The sequence below is a fragment of the Cervus elaphus genome, chromosome 30 (genome assembly GCF_910594005.1).
Source record: "Cervus elaphus chromosome 30, mCerEla1.1, whole genome shotgun sequence".
Lineage (NCBI taxonomy): Eukaryota > Metazoa > Chordata > Mammalia > Artiodactyla > Cervidae > Cervus > Cervus elaphus.
The window spans coordinates 3,767,731-3,783,490 of record NC_057844.1 but is presented as its reverse complement, the minus strand read 5'-3'; the positions used below and the strand labels follow the sequence as shown (position 1 = coordinate 3,783,490).

General features: G+C 36.8%; 1 pseudogene; it reads right to left on the bottom strand.

Annotated features, from left to right (window-relative positions):
• The window catches only part of LOC122687092, a 42,992-nt pseudogene extending 27,997 nt beyond the window's left edge, over positions 1-14,995 (bottom strand).
• Positions 14,996-15,760: the final 765 nt, after the last annotated feature.

Sequence of the window (15,760 nt, the reverse complement as noted above, 5' to 3'; positions counted from 1 at the left end):
TTCATTTCTTTTTCTTGGGGATGCTCTTGATCACTGCCTTCTGTACAATGTCATGAACCTCCATCCATAGTTCTTCAGGCACTCTATCTATCAGATCTAATCCCTTGAACCTACTTGTCACTTCCAGTGTATAATAGTAAGAGGCTTAATTTAGGCCATACCTAAAAGCCCTTGTGGTTTTCCCTGCTTTGTTCAATCTAAGTCTGTCTTTGGCAAAGAAGTTCATGATCTGAGCCACAGTCAACTCCCGGTGTCGTTTTTGCTGACTGTATAGATCTTCTCCATCTTTGACTGCTAAGAATATAATCAATCTGATTTCAGTATTGACCATCTGGTGATGTCCATGTGTAGAGTCTTCTCTTGTGTTGTTGGAAGAAGGTGTTTGTTATGGTAAGTGCATTTTCTCAGCAAAACTCTAATAGCCTTTGCCCTGCTTCATTCTGTACTCCAAGTCCAAATTTGCCTGTTACTCCAGGTATTTCTTGACTTCCTACTTTTGCATTCCAGTCCTCTATAATGAAAAGGACATCTTTTTGGGGAGTTAGTTCTAGAAGGTTTTGTAGATCTTCATAAAACTATTTAGGCTCAGCTTCTTCAGAATTACTGATTGGGGCATAGACTTGGATTACTGTGATGTGGAATGGTTTGCCTTGGAAACGAACAGAGATCATTCTGTCGTTTCTGAGATTGCATCCAAGTACTGCATTTCTGACTGTTTTGTTGACTATGATGGGTACTCCGTTTCTTCTAAGGGATTCTTGCCCACAGTAGTAGACATGATGGCTCTCCGAGTTAAATTCACCCATTTCAGTCCATTTTAGTTCACCGATTCCTAAAATGTCAGTGTTCACTCTTGCCATCTCCTGTTTGACCACTTCCAGTTTGCCTTGATTCATGGACCTGACATTCCAAGTTCCTATGCAATATTGCTTTTTACAGCATTGGACTTTACTTCTATCACTAGTCACATCCACAACTGGGTGTTGTTTTAGGTTTGGCTGTGTCTCTTCATTTTTTCTGGAGTTATTTCTCCACTGATCTTCAGTAGCATATTGGGCACCTACTGACCTGGGGAGTTCATCTTTCAGTGTCTTATCTTTTTGCCTTTTCATACCGTTCATGGTGTTCTGAAGGCAAGAATACTGACATGGTTTGCCATTCCCTTCTCCAGTGGACACGTTTTGCTTCCATGACCTAGTGATTGTAAGTAGTGCTGCAATGAATATCGAGGTGCATATCCCTTTTTGAATTATGGTTTTCTCAGGGTGTAAGCCCAGTAGTAGAATTACTATGTCATATAATAGTTCTAGTTTTAGTTTTTGAAGGAACCTCCATGCTTTTGTCCATAATTGCTGTGTCTGTTTACATACTCATCAACAGTGGAATAGAGGGAGTGGAAGGGAGATCCAAGAGAGAGGGAGTATATGTATACATATAGCCGATTCTCTTCATTGTACAGCAGAAACCAACACATTACTGTAAAACAACTACTATCCAATTAAAAAAAAAAATAAAACTGATTCTTTGAAAGGATAGACAAAATTCATAAACCTTTAGCCAGACTTAACAAGGAAGAAAAGGGAGAGGGCTTAAATCAATAAAATTAGAAATAAAAAAGGAAAAGTGACAACAAACACCACAGAAGTAAAACGATCATAAGAGACTACTGTAAGCAACTATGTGCCAATTAAATGGACAACCTAGAATACACAAAATCTTAGAAAGGTAAAACCTTTCAAGACTGAATCAGGAAGAAATAGAAAAAATGAATAGACTAATCACAAGCACTGAAATTGGAGCTGTGATATAAAAATGCCCACAAACAACAGTCTAGGACCCGATGGCTTCACAGGCAAATTCTATCAAATGTTTAGAAAAGAACTAACACCTATCCTTCTCAAACTCTTCCTAAAAATTGCAGAGGAAAAAGTACTCTTAAGCTCATTCTACAAGACCACCATCACCCTGACACCAAAACCAAACAAAGATGACTCAAAAAAGATAAAATTATAGGCCAATATCACTGATGAACATAGACAAAAAATTCTCAACAAAATACTAGAAAATAAATTCAGCAACACGTTGAAAGGAGCCTACACCATGATCAAGTGGGATTTATCCCAAGAATACAAGGATTTTTCAGTCTATACAAATAAATCTGTGTAGTATGCCACATTAACAAATTTAAGAACAAAAGCCATATGATCATCTCAAAAGATGCAGGAAAAGTTTTTGACAAAATTCAACACCCATTTACGATAAAAACTCTCTAGAAAGTGAGCATAGAGGGTACTTCACTCAACATAATTAAGGCCATATATGACAAACCCACAACTAATATCCTTCTCGATGATGAAAAATTGGAATACTTTTCTCTAAGATCAGGAACAAGACAAGTATGTCCACTCTCACATACTTTTATTCAACACAGTTTTGGAAGCCCTAGCCATGGCAATCAGAGAAGAAAAAGAAAGAAAAGGAATACAAATGGAGCAGAAGTAAAACTGTCACTGTTTGCAGATGACATATTTTACATAGTAGATCCTAAAGGTGTTACCAGAAAACTACTAGAAGTCATCAAGGAATTCAGTAAATTTGCAGGATACAAAATCAACACAGAAAATTCTCTTACATTTATATATACTAACAAAGAAAGGTCAGAAAGAGCAATTAAGGAAACAATCCCATCTGCCATTGCATCAAAAAGAATAAAATACTTAGGAATAAACCTACTTAAGGAGGTAAAAGACATGTACTCAGAAAACTATAACATGTTGATGAAAGAAATGAAAGATGACACAAACACATGGAAATATATACTATGTTCTTGAATTGGAAGAATCAATATTGTCAAAATGACTATACTACACAAGATAATCTATAGATTCAATACAATCCCTATCAAATTACCAATGTCATTTTTCACATACATAGAACAAAAAAATTTAACATTTTTATGGATACACAAAAGACCCCAAATAGCCAAAGCAATCTTGAGAAAGAAAAACAGAACTGGAGGAATCATGTTCTCTATACTGCACAGTTTCAGAAATCAAAACAGTATGGTACTAGCATGAAAACAAAAATATAGATCAATAGAATAGGATAGAAAATCCAGAAATAAAATCTCTCATCTATGGTCAACTAATTTCTGACAAAGGAGGCAAGAATACGCAGGGAAGAAAAGACAGGATCCTCAATGAGTGGTGCTGGGAAAACTGGACAGTTACACATAAAAAAATGAAATTAGAGCACTTTCTAACATCACACACAAAAGTAAACTCAAAACAGATTAAAGACCTAAGTGTAAGGGTAGATACTAGAAAACTCCTAGAAGAAAACATAAGCAGAACACTCTGACATAAATTGCCACAGTATATTTTTGGATCCACCTCCTAGAATAAAGAAAATGAAAACAAAAATAAGCAAATGAGACCTACTTAAACTTGAAGACTTTTGCACTGCAGAGGAAACTGTAAACAAAGTGAAAAGAATACTCTCAGAATGGGAGAAAATATTTGCAAATGAAGTGACAGACAAGGGGTTAATCTCTTAAATACACAAACAGCTCATGCAGCTCAATCAAAAAAGCAAATAACTCAATCAAAAAGTGAGCAGAAGATCTAAATAGACATTTCTCCAAAAAAGGTATACAGATGGCCAAAAATCACTTGCAAAGATGCTCAACATAGCTAATTATTAAAGAAATGCAAATAAAATCTGCAATGAGGTATCACCTCACAATGGTCAAATGGTCATCAACAAAAAACCTATAAACTATAAATGCTGGAGAGGGTGTGTGTTGAGAAGGGAACCCTTCTATAATATTGGTGGCAATGTGAACTGGTACAACCACTACGGGGAGCAGTATGGAGGTTTTTTAATAAACTAAAAACTGACATACTGTATGACCCAGTAATCCCACTCCTAGACATATTTACAAAGAAAACCATAGTTAGAAAAGATACATACATCCCAATATTCATTGCAGCACAATTTTTTCCAGTAGCCAGGACATGGAGGCAACCTAAATGTCCATATGGACAGGGGGATGGAAAAAGAAGACATGGTACATATTTACAATTGAATATTACTCAGTCATAAAAACAAAAATATTGCCATTTGCATCAACATGGATGGACCTGGAGATTATTATACTAAGGGAAGTAAACTAGACAAAGAAAGACAAATGTCATATGGTACATGTGGCATCTAATAAAAATAAAACAAATGAGCTTCTTTTTAACAAAAAAGAAGCAAAATTACAGACCTCGAAATCAAACTTATGGTTACCAAAGGGGAAACTTAGGGGCAAGTGATAGGCTTTCCAGGTGGCTCAGTAGTAAAGAATATACCTGCCAGTGCAGGAGAATGCGAGAGACACAAGACGCAGGTTCGATTCTTGAGTCAGAAAGATTCCCCTGGAGGAGGAAATGACAACCCACTCCAATATTCTTGCTGGAGAATTCCATGGACAGAGGAGCCTAGCCTGGCAGGTTACAGCCCATAGGGTTACAAAGAGTCAGACAGGACTGAACATACACACACGCACCAGGGCAAGTGATAAATTAGGGGATTGAGATTAACATATACACATTACTGTTCATAAAAAAGATGGCTAACAAAGATGTACTATATAGCACAGGGCACTCTATTCAATATTCTGTAGTAATCATATGGGAAATAAATCTGAAAAAGAAGAATGGATATATATATATATATATATGTGTGTGTGTGTGTGTGTGTATGTGTGTGTGTGTGTGTGCATGCTAAGTCACTTTAGTTTGTGTCTGACTCTTTGTAGTCCCAGTGGGCTATAGCCCACCAGGCTCCTCTGTCCATGGGATTCTTCAGGTAAGAATACTGGAATGGGTTGCCATGCCCTCTTCCAGGGGATCTTACTGACCCAGGGATCAAACCTGGGTCTCCCACATTACAGGCAGATTCTTTAACATCTGAGCCACCAGGGAATATATATGTGGCCATATATATATGACCCTTACTGAGAAAATTATTGGAGATAAACTTTATCAATTTAGAATGACTAGGGAAGCAGTAGCATAAGAACTTGCAATGAGAATGAGGTATTCTAACCACAGAACTAATAATGAGACTAAAACAAATAAGGAGTCTATGGAGACAGAAAATAGATCTAAATTGTATTTTCTCACAATTTAGAAATAAAGAAGCTAACCAGATACACTTAAATCCAGTATAATATGAGAGTTGAGCTGAGATCTGAATGGCCTAGGCAAGTGATGATTTGAAGACATTTCCAGGCAAAATTGGGGGCTTCCCAGGTGGCACTAGTGGTAAAGAACCCTGCGTGCCAATGCAGGAGATATAAGAAACTCAAGTTTGATCCCTGGATTGGGAAGTTTCCCTGGTGGAGGGCATGGCAACCCACTCCAGTATTCTTGCCTGGAAAATTGCATGGACAGAGGAGCCTGGCGGGCTACAGTCCATAGGGTCGCAAAGAGTTGGACACGACTGAAACGACTGAACACAAACAGTATCTCTAAGCCACTGGATATTATTTCAAGTTGACAGGCAAATACTGAAAGTAAAAGAAAATCTAACAAACAGTAAGAAATGTAATTGTGTTGACGTAGTGGGGCACAGAGGGATGAAAGGAAACAAGATTAGAAAATACTATAATATTCTTGTCATTCCTCATAGAGAATTAATACTGTTTTTAAAATGGTAAATAGAGAAGGAAAAACAAGGTCTTCTTAAATCAAAAATATCCTCACAAAAGTAAACAAATTACCTTGTAAAGACTTTTAAAAACAACTGTCATCAAATAATGCTACATAGAAAAAAATGAGAGAACTAAGGCCAACCACATCTATCGTGTGCTCATATATAAATGAGTTAACTCATGATTAAAAGAAAAAAACATTTTCAGATAAAAAAGCAAAACTTAACTTTCCACTGTATGCAGAAGACATACGTAAAATTTACAAAAGAGTTGAAATTAAGTCTTGCAACATCAGTATCAAATAAAATAAAATTCAAGATAGATGGTGTAATATAAAGTGTTCTCTTTTATGCCAAAGAGGACAATTGACAATGAACATAAAAAAGTTATGAAAATCTATGCAGTAATCAAGTTAGCAGTAACATTCGTAAGGCACAAATGATAGAAATTGCAAAAAGAAATGTCCAAAAATATATTACTATAGGATCCTAAGATTTTAAAATACCTAAACATTATTTAAAAGTCCAATTCATCCATCTTGAAGTCTGTCCATGAAAAAAAAACTACATCTTGTTTTCAAATGCCTAAGAGGCAGTCATGAATATTGTTTACAATTAGACAATGGTGTGTTCATCAATCAATTTATTTGATCACCATAAAATAAAACTAGAAACAAAAAATAAAATGGTTCTTTCTTCTGATAATATAAATAATTCTTAACAACCTGAGTCATGGGTCAAATAATAGCTACCCATTGAAGTTGAAGAATTTCTAAAATGCAGAGATAAGGATAATGAGAATCATATGTAAGTGCTCAAAAAAGGCATAGCCTTAAACATTCACATTACTTTAAAAAAGAAATAAGGACTTCCCTGGTGGTCCAGTGGTTAAGAACCCACCTGCCATTGTCAGCGACACGGGTTCAATCCCTGGTCTGGGAAGATTCCACATGCTGAGAGACAATTAAACCTGTGTGCCACGACCACTGAGACTGGTGCACCCTGGAGCCTGTGTTCTGCAACAAGAGAAGCCACTGCAATGAGAAGCCCATGCAGCGCAATCAGAGAGTAGCCCCTGCTTACTGCAACTAGAGAAGGCCCATGCACAGCGATGAGGGCCCAGTGCAGCCAAAAATAAAGAAATAAAAATTAAAAAAAAAAAAGAAAAAGAAATGAACTAAACTATCAACTTAAAAGTTAGAAAAGGAAAAACAGATAAACTTAAGAAACACAGAGGGATATATTAGTAAAGATAAAAGCAGAATTAATGAATTAAAAAAAAAACAGAAAATTGAAGTGATAAATAAATCCAAACCTCAGTATTTGTGGAAAATAACTGAGTACATAAATGAGTCAACTGAAGGAAAAATACAAGGAAAGTATAACTATATAGATTGAAAAATGACAGTAGGAAAGTAATGACAGAAGGGAGGACATTCAAGAATTCTGAGATTACTCCTCTTAGCTCCGTGCAAACAAATTGAAAAACCTGGATAGAATGAATAAATTACCATAAAAACGAATGAATATATAAACAGACCAATTTTCAAAAAGATATAGCAGTTGTCAAAGCATGATCTTCTAAAAACATTACCAGGTCCAGACAATTTTACAGGAATTTCATATAACCTTAAAAAAGAGATAACTCCGATTGGAACTATTGGAACGATGCCAAGAGTGGAAAAAATTAAAACCCCAAACCCATTTTTTTCATAAGTTTGCAAGGTCTCTATGAATAAAACATTTCAATACAAAGGAAAGACATATATAGAGCACTTGAATTAATGAAAAGACATATTGTATGCTTGATTAGCATTCAAATTGGATTCCTCTAAATTGATTTGCTAATTTAATGTGGTCCTAATAAAAATACAATAAATTAATTTTTTCTAGACAAGATGTTCCTAAATTTTACATAGAAAATTAGAAAATCAAGAATAAAATATCAAAATTCTTTTTAAAAAAGAATAGTGAGACAGAATTAACCTTATCTGGTTTTCCAGTAGTCAGGAATGGATGTGAGAGTTGTACTATAAAGAAAGCTGAGAGCCAAAGAATTGATGCTTTCAAACTGTGGTGGTGGAGAAGACTCTTGAGAGTCCCTTGAACTGCAAGGAGATCCAACCAGTCCATCCTGAAGGAAATCAGTCCTGAATATTCATTGGAAGGACTGATGCTGAAGCTGAAGCTTCAATACTTTGGCCACCTGATGTGAAGAACTGACTCATTGGAAAAGACCCTGATGCTGGGAAAGATTGAAGGTGGGAGGAGAAGGGGACAACAAAGGATGAGATGGTTGGATGGCATCACTGACTCAATGGACATGAGTTTGGGTAGACTCCAGGAGTTGGTGATGGACAGGGAAGCCTGCAGTCCATGGGGTCTCAAAGAATCAAACATGACTGAATGACTGAACTGAAACTAGATATTAAAATATTACAAAGTCTTCATACAAATCAATAAAATTCCAGAAATAGAGCCATATAGATACTGAGATGCATGTTATAAATTAATATATGATAAATGTGGAACCTGAAACCTACTAAAAAAAATTATTCAAGTGGTGTTATGGATGTTTTCTGGATAAAAATTGAGATACTGCACTTAACTTCAAATAGAATTAGGTAGAATTATAAGATGACCCCCAAGGTTCCTGTCTGTCAGTATACACTCCCTGTGTAATCTACTATACTTGATTATGGACAGGACCTGTGAATATGATGGGTATCACAGTTTGATTAGATTAGATTATCTGACGGGGGAGTGAATAGATTTGTACTTGTTGTTAAGGTCTCAGTTGATTTTAGCCAGGAGGGATATTGTGCTGAATGGGTGTGACCTAATCAGCTGAACACTTAAATAAAGTGTTTAGATGTCAGAGAGTCTTCTGCTGGCCTTAAAGAAGCAAAACTCTGTAGTTAGAGGCCCTCTAAGAAGACAACATAGCAAGAAACTGACAAGGGCCTGTCTGAGCTGAGAATGACTCCTAGCTGACAACTAGGAAGAAAGATGGTCCTCAGGACCACAGGAAGTACATTTACCAAAAGCCATTTAAACTTGGAAGAGAATACCAAATTCCAGAGGAAATCACAGCCTGCCTGACACCTAACTTTAGCCCGGTGGAACCATGAATAGAGGGTCAACTAAGCCATGTTGGCCTCCTGATTTATGGAAACTGAGATAATAGATGTATGTTGTGGGAATCCCCTGGTGGTCCAGTGGTTAGGACTCATTGCTTTCACTTCGGGGGCCCAGATTGAATCCCTGATCAGGGAATTAAGATCCCATAAGTGAAAGTGAAAGTGAAAGTCGCTCAGTTGTGTCTGACTCTTTGCGACCCCATGGACTATACAGTCCATGGAATTCTCCAGGCCAGAATGCTGGAGTGGGTAGCTTTTGGCATGGCCAAAAATAAATTAAATAAATAAATGACATATTAAACCACTGAGTTGTGGTAGTTTGTTACACAGAAAGGGATAACAAATACACATCTAAAATGATAAATTCCCAGAGGATAATTAAAAGTAAAACTTGAAATTTTTTTTAAACTTTGTATTTTGTATTGGAGTATAGCCAATCAGCAATGCTATGATAATTTCAGGTAAATAGGAAAGGGACTCAGCCACACATGCATCTACTCCCCACACTCCCTTCCCATCCAGGCTGCCACATAACATTGAGCAGAGTTCCATGTGCTATATAGTAGGTCCTAGTTGGTTATCCATCTTAAATACAACCATGAGTACATATCCATCCCAAACTCCCTAACTCTCCCTTCCCCCTGGCAACCATAAGTTCATTCTCTAAGTTTTGTAAGTTCATTTGTATCATTTCTTTTTAGATTTCACATATAAGGGATGTCATGCGATATTTCTCCTTCTCTGTCTTACTCACTTCCATAAGTATGACAATCACTAGGTACACCCATGTTGCTGCTGGCAGCATTATTTCATTCTTTTTAATGGCTGAGTAATATTCTGTTGCATATATGTACCACATCTTCTTTATCCATTCCTCTGTTGATGGACATTTAGGTTGCTTCTATGTCTTGGCTACTTTAAGCAGTGCTGCAATGAACATTAAGGTGCATGCATATCCTTTTGGATCATGTTTTTCCCCAGATATATTCCCAAGAGTGTCATTGCAGGGTCATATGGTAGCTCTATTTTTAGTTCTTTAAGGAACCTCCATACTGTTCTTCATAGTGGCTGTACCAATTTACATTCCCACCAACAGTGTAAGAGGGTTTCCTTCTCTCCACAACCTTTCCAATATTTATTGTTTGTGGATTTTTTGATGATAGCCATTCTGGCTGGTGGGAGGTGATATCTTACTGTGGTTTTGATTTGCATTTCTCTAATAATTAGTCATGGTGAACATTATCTCATGTGTCTCTTGGCTGTCTGTATGTCTTCGTTGGAGAAATGTCTGGGTCTTCTGCCCATTTGTTGATCAGGCTATTTGTTTTGATGCTATTAAGTATCATAAGCTGTTTGTAAATTTTGGAGACTAATCTCTTATCGATCACTTCATTTGCAAATATTTTCTCCCAATGTGTGGGTTGTCTTTTCATTTTGTTTATTGTTTCCTGTGCTGTGCATAAGCCTTTGAGTTTAAGTAGGAGCCATTTGTTTATTTTTGTTTTTATTTCCATTATTCTGGAAGATGGATCAAGAAAGATATTTCTCTAATTTATGTCAGAGGGTGTTCTGTATAGTGTCTGGTCTCACATTTAGGTCTTTAATTTATTTTGAGTTTATTTTTGAGTGTATGGAAAAAAAACTGAAACTATTAAGTGGGCAAGACATAAACATATGTGGATGCCAGTAGTTTAATCAATAACATTTTCAGGAAATTGTTTAGTTGTTTTCCACAGGCATGTTAAATATTCTAGCTTAGAGTTGCCAGAAATGAAAGTCTCTTACAAATTAGAAATTAACAATGAGAACATCCCAGGGGAATGTGATATAGCCAAAGCTATATTTCAGTTAAATAATACAACAAAAATGTTGGGGAAAAACTCCAAAAACATAAGCAAAAAGAAAGCAGGAAGAATTAATGAGTCTTTAAGGAAAAAAATGAATTAAAACAGGAACAGTAAGATAGACAAAACAAAAATAGAGTTGATATATAACATCTTTAAAAGGTCAGTGATACAGGCAAACATCATAAAGTCTGACCAATGAAAAAAGAGAGAAAAAGAGAAATAAATATCATTAGTAAAGAGAGGTCATGACTACAAATTCAGAAAAAAGTCTTTAAATAATGATAGAGTTTTAAACACAACTAATGAAATAGACAACATAGTGACAAAAGAGATTCCATTTAAAATAACAATAAAAATATATAAGTCTATAAATAAGGTTAATAAGAATGAAAAAGAAAGAGAAAGCACAGCTCTTTAAAATAGACATGAAAAAAGACAGATACATTGTGTTCCTGGATGGGAAGACTGTATGTTACATATGTGGTGATTATATAGGTAATATAATCTAAATACTCAATACAATTTAAACCAAAATTCCATTTGAAGTTGAAAGGTTAGATTAAGAAAAAAAGTTAAGAAAAAAATGGTCATGGGGAGTTACCCTACCAGATATTAAAAAGGTAACTATAAGAATAATAATACTAACATTAACAAGAAGAGTAATGTAGCTTCCATGTCCCATGAATCATGCTGAGTATTTCACAATATTTGCACCACAACTCTTTGAGGTAGTTATTACTATTACTCTATTTTTGCAGATGAAGAAATTGAGCTTTAGAAATAATAGACAACATGTACATAATAGGATCAGCCTGGTTTTAATCCATGGTCTCTGAACTCAGAGTCATTCTTTTAATTACCACACAATCTGCCTCAAGTTCCCATTGCTGGCAAAAGGATGGCCTTATGAATAACTGGTATTGGGACAACTGGTTTATCATTTGGAAAAAAATAAAATTGAATCCTTACCTCCCACCTGACAATGAAACAATTTCCATAGGAATTAAGAATTAAGTGCAACAAGTTGCAAAACAATACCAGAGAGCAATAAATCAATATTCATATAATCTTTGGGAAGAAAAAATATTTCTAAGCACAACATTAAAGACAGTAACATAAACATTTATACAGTAACAAACAGATTAAAAACATCAAAACCCATTGACAAATTTAAAATATCAATAACAAAATTGGAAAAAAATGCAATTTGATTGACAGAAGTAATATTCTGATGTATAAAGAACGTTTCAAATCAGTAAGTGAAAGATAGAGACTTCAGTTTTGTGAACTTGGGTACTTCTTAGAAACAGGGCAATGAAATTATGATGGAGACAAGGCTAATGACTTGGTTTGGAAGCATAGACAGCTACTGTGAAATACACAGAGGTTTATGATTTAAAGAGATTTAAACTTAGAGAAGCTTTAGGGAGCATAGTCATTCCTTCAAAGTTTTATCAAGTCAATATTCTGTACCAGATGTTACAGGCACATGGTGAGCAAGACATGGAGCACAGGCTCCTATTTTGAGTCACTAAGTTAAGGCGAGAGCAAGAAAGAAAGAGAAAAGTTTAAAGTTGGATGGGATGACTGGGTGTGGAAAATTCCTCTGAGGAGATAAAATTTAAACTGAATCTGAATGACAAGAAGCCAGATGATTCTGTGGCAAGAAGTGACTGAACACAGAGGAGGTGTGGAATGACCAGTGAGAAGGTACTACAGTGGCCCAGGTAAGAGATGAGAGTGTCCTGAATTAGGGTGATATTGGAATTAGGATAATAATGGAGGCAGCATGCTGCAGTCCATGGGGCTGCAAAGAGTCAGACATGACTGAGCACTTGAACTGACTAAATTGAAATGGATTTAGAGAGAAGGGAGTGGTTTTGGGGTATGTTTTGGAGGTAGGTTGACAAGTCTTGTTGATTCGGAAGCCAAGAGAATAATAGCCATTACGGATGATGGCTATATTTTTCATGCTACCAGCTAGGTCTGGGTTGAGGGTGGTGTTTCCTCGGGTGGAGAAAACTGAGAGGGAAGCAGATAGTTTAGGTTGGGGGATGCATACAGTGTGAGAATCACAAAGTATGTTTCATCGTGGTCAGTCTGAGATTCCAAAGACATCTGAGAGAGACATCAAATAGGTAAAAATGAAAGGATAGTCTTGGAGACAGATTTGGGTCCCATTATCAAGTACATGGTGTTTATCTATAGCATTTAAGAGTCTCTAGAGTAAGAGCATAGATATAAGAAAAAAAAAAGTTTCAGGGAAATAACCCTAGAGTACTCAAATTTAGAGCAGCCAAGAAGTCTTGGAACAAATGGCCAGTGTAATAGGGGGAAGTGTAGAGTGTGGTGTCCTCGAAGCTAAGAAGGCAAAATTGTCAACTGGGAGACTAGGCTTTCAGCTGCTTTGAATGCTTCTGGGAAGTTAAGGAAGAGAAGAGGAAAGTGATACTTAGCTCTGGCGATTTGAAGCTATCGGTGCTCTTGGCCAGGGCAGTTTCAGGGCGGTGGAGGGAGCAGAAGCTGAAGACCACTTCCTCTCAGTTTCATCATCATTGTGGAAGGAAATTTCAGATCATGGTGGAGTTTCAATAGGTTCATCTCGAGTCACTTGTTCTTCTCCTGGGATAAGATGGCATAAACAGCAAGGCTTAGGCTGCACCATCATGCCTGGATCCACCACTGTGCCAGGGAGATCAACTCATAGGGCAGAGGAAGGCTCCAGCAAGACACCTCCCAGCAGCCCAACTTACAAACATTTCTCTGTTTCAAAGACAAGTCAGGAGGAGCAAAGCCTTGAGTAATTTGTAAGTACAATGAAGGTCAAGCGGCAACCTCAGCCTTACTTATAGGGTACAAATACCCCATAAATCACAACATAGAAAGCATTAAGTACTCAGCATTCTTGATTTGTCATCTCTTTGTCAAAATAGTTTTTCTCCTATTATCTTTAATTTTTAGAGTCAACTTTATTTGATTTACTGATCATATTATGTGTGTGTGTGTGTGTTAGTTGCTTAGTCATGTCTGACTCTTTGCAACCCCATATAGACTGCAGCCCCACCAGCCCCCTCTGTCCATGGGATTCTCCAGGCAAGGACACTGGAGTGGGTTGCCATTTCCTCCTCCAAAAGGAACAATAGAAAGAAAGAAAGTCGCTCTGTCTTGTCTGACTCTTTGTGATCCCATGGACTGTAGCCCTCCAGGCTCCCCCATTCATGGAATTTTCCAGGCAAGAGTACTGGAGTGGGTTGCCATTTCCTTCTTCAGATGATATCATAAGCTTATTTAACTCTTATTTTTGGGCAACATTCTTTAATATATTGTGAGCCATGTGTTTAACTAACTGTAGAGAATTGCAAAATGAAGATAATAGGGTTTGAGCACTATAAGTACAAGTTAAGATTTAACCACCTTTTGGTGTATATAAATATTTCTCTGGATTATCTCTTGAAGTAAAGACTTACCCCATTTAATCATAGCACATTTAACCTGATTTTAAGGCTGCTGATTTTTTTTCAATTTTGTTTTAAAAGTTAGGTATATTTATTTAAGTCAAAACAGTGAAATAGAAATGATTAGTCTGTATGAAATTTAACTCATTTTGCACTTTGCAAATGTCCATTGTTTTACCAAATGAGTCATAATTCTACCTAACAACACTCCTTTCTTGCCATTTTTATTTCTAAGAGAAGATATGTCTGAGAAATTGCTAGTAAATTGCTTTAAACTGAATACAATGGAACATTTATGGCTTATTTTTACAAAAACTGTTGGTAAAGAAAGTTAAAAGAAATTAAGATGTGTCAAATAGGTTCATATAAATGTTTCACAGTCTATTGAACTCAAGAACAAATGATAGTCAGGGGAAGGAGGGAACAAAGGGACACAAACAATTAAATAAAATGTTAGGATTCTTTCATTCTTTTATAAAACCATGTTCTGATTACTCATACACTTCTTTTTGTACTGACTTTATGGCCATTGTGGAGATCAATTATTCTTATACTGTAGTTCTGAGTGGGAAAAACCTACTTGCCTTCTGCAGATTACTGAGTTACAGCTGAAGGATGAAGCCATGAATTCGACGGGGCAAATCACTGTGCCTATCCCAGGTGTCTGGGAAAATCCTAAGGGCTCCACCTTACCCACAGGGGTGGGCGCGGGTCCTCTCTTTACCAACAGGTCCCCTCCACCGAGCACTCTGCTGAGTGCTGGACACCCTCCGTGCTCTGCCTCCGGAAACACTCCCTCATCCATCACGGCCTTGTGGCTGATATTCTGCTCTTGGTCTCTGCTCAGCTCCATAGACCTGGATTAACTCACCTGGGCCTCAGACCTTGATTGACACCTAGCTTATGTCAGTAAATATCAAACTTAATTGTAATAATGAGCTTTTACTTCTAAGATAAACATTCATTGCTTACAAATTTGTTGTTGATGTAATTAATTTTGTTGATTGTTTCTTCCTGATATAATACCCTTGAATTTTGTGGATAAACTGCTTGCTTATAGTAAAATCTTTATTATGTTGCATATCTTTAGATTTTACAATTATCCATATACCTGTTCACCAATTTACAATTTTAAAAGAACTGGAAACAAAGCATTTGTACTAGTTTCCTATTGCTAGAGTGAGCAGTCACCACAAACTTAGGGACTTAAAATAACATAGACTTATTATCCTATTGTTCTGGTGGTCAGAAGTCTGAAATGAGTCTCCTAGAGCTAGCTACATGTGAGAAATCAAGATGTCAGCAAAATCTGTTCCTTGCCTTTCCAGCTTCTTGAGACTGTCTGTATTCCTTGGCTTGGGGCTATATCACTCTTCAGTTCAGTTCAGTTCAGTTGGTCAGTCGTGGCCGACTCCCTGCGACCCCATGGACTGCAGCACGCCAGGCTTCCCTGTCCATCACCGACTCCCTACTCAAACTCATGTCCATGGAGTTGGTGATGCCATCCAACCATTTCATCCTCTGTTGTCCCCTTCTCCTCCCGCCTTCAATCCTTCTCCCAGCATCAGGGTCTTTCCCAATGAGTCAGTTCTTCACATCAGGTGACCAAAGTATTGGA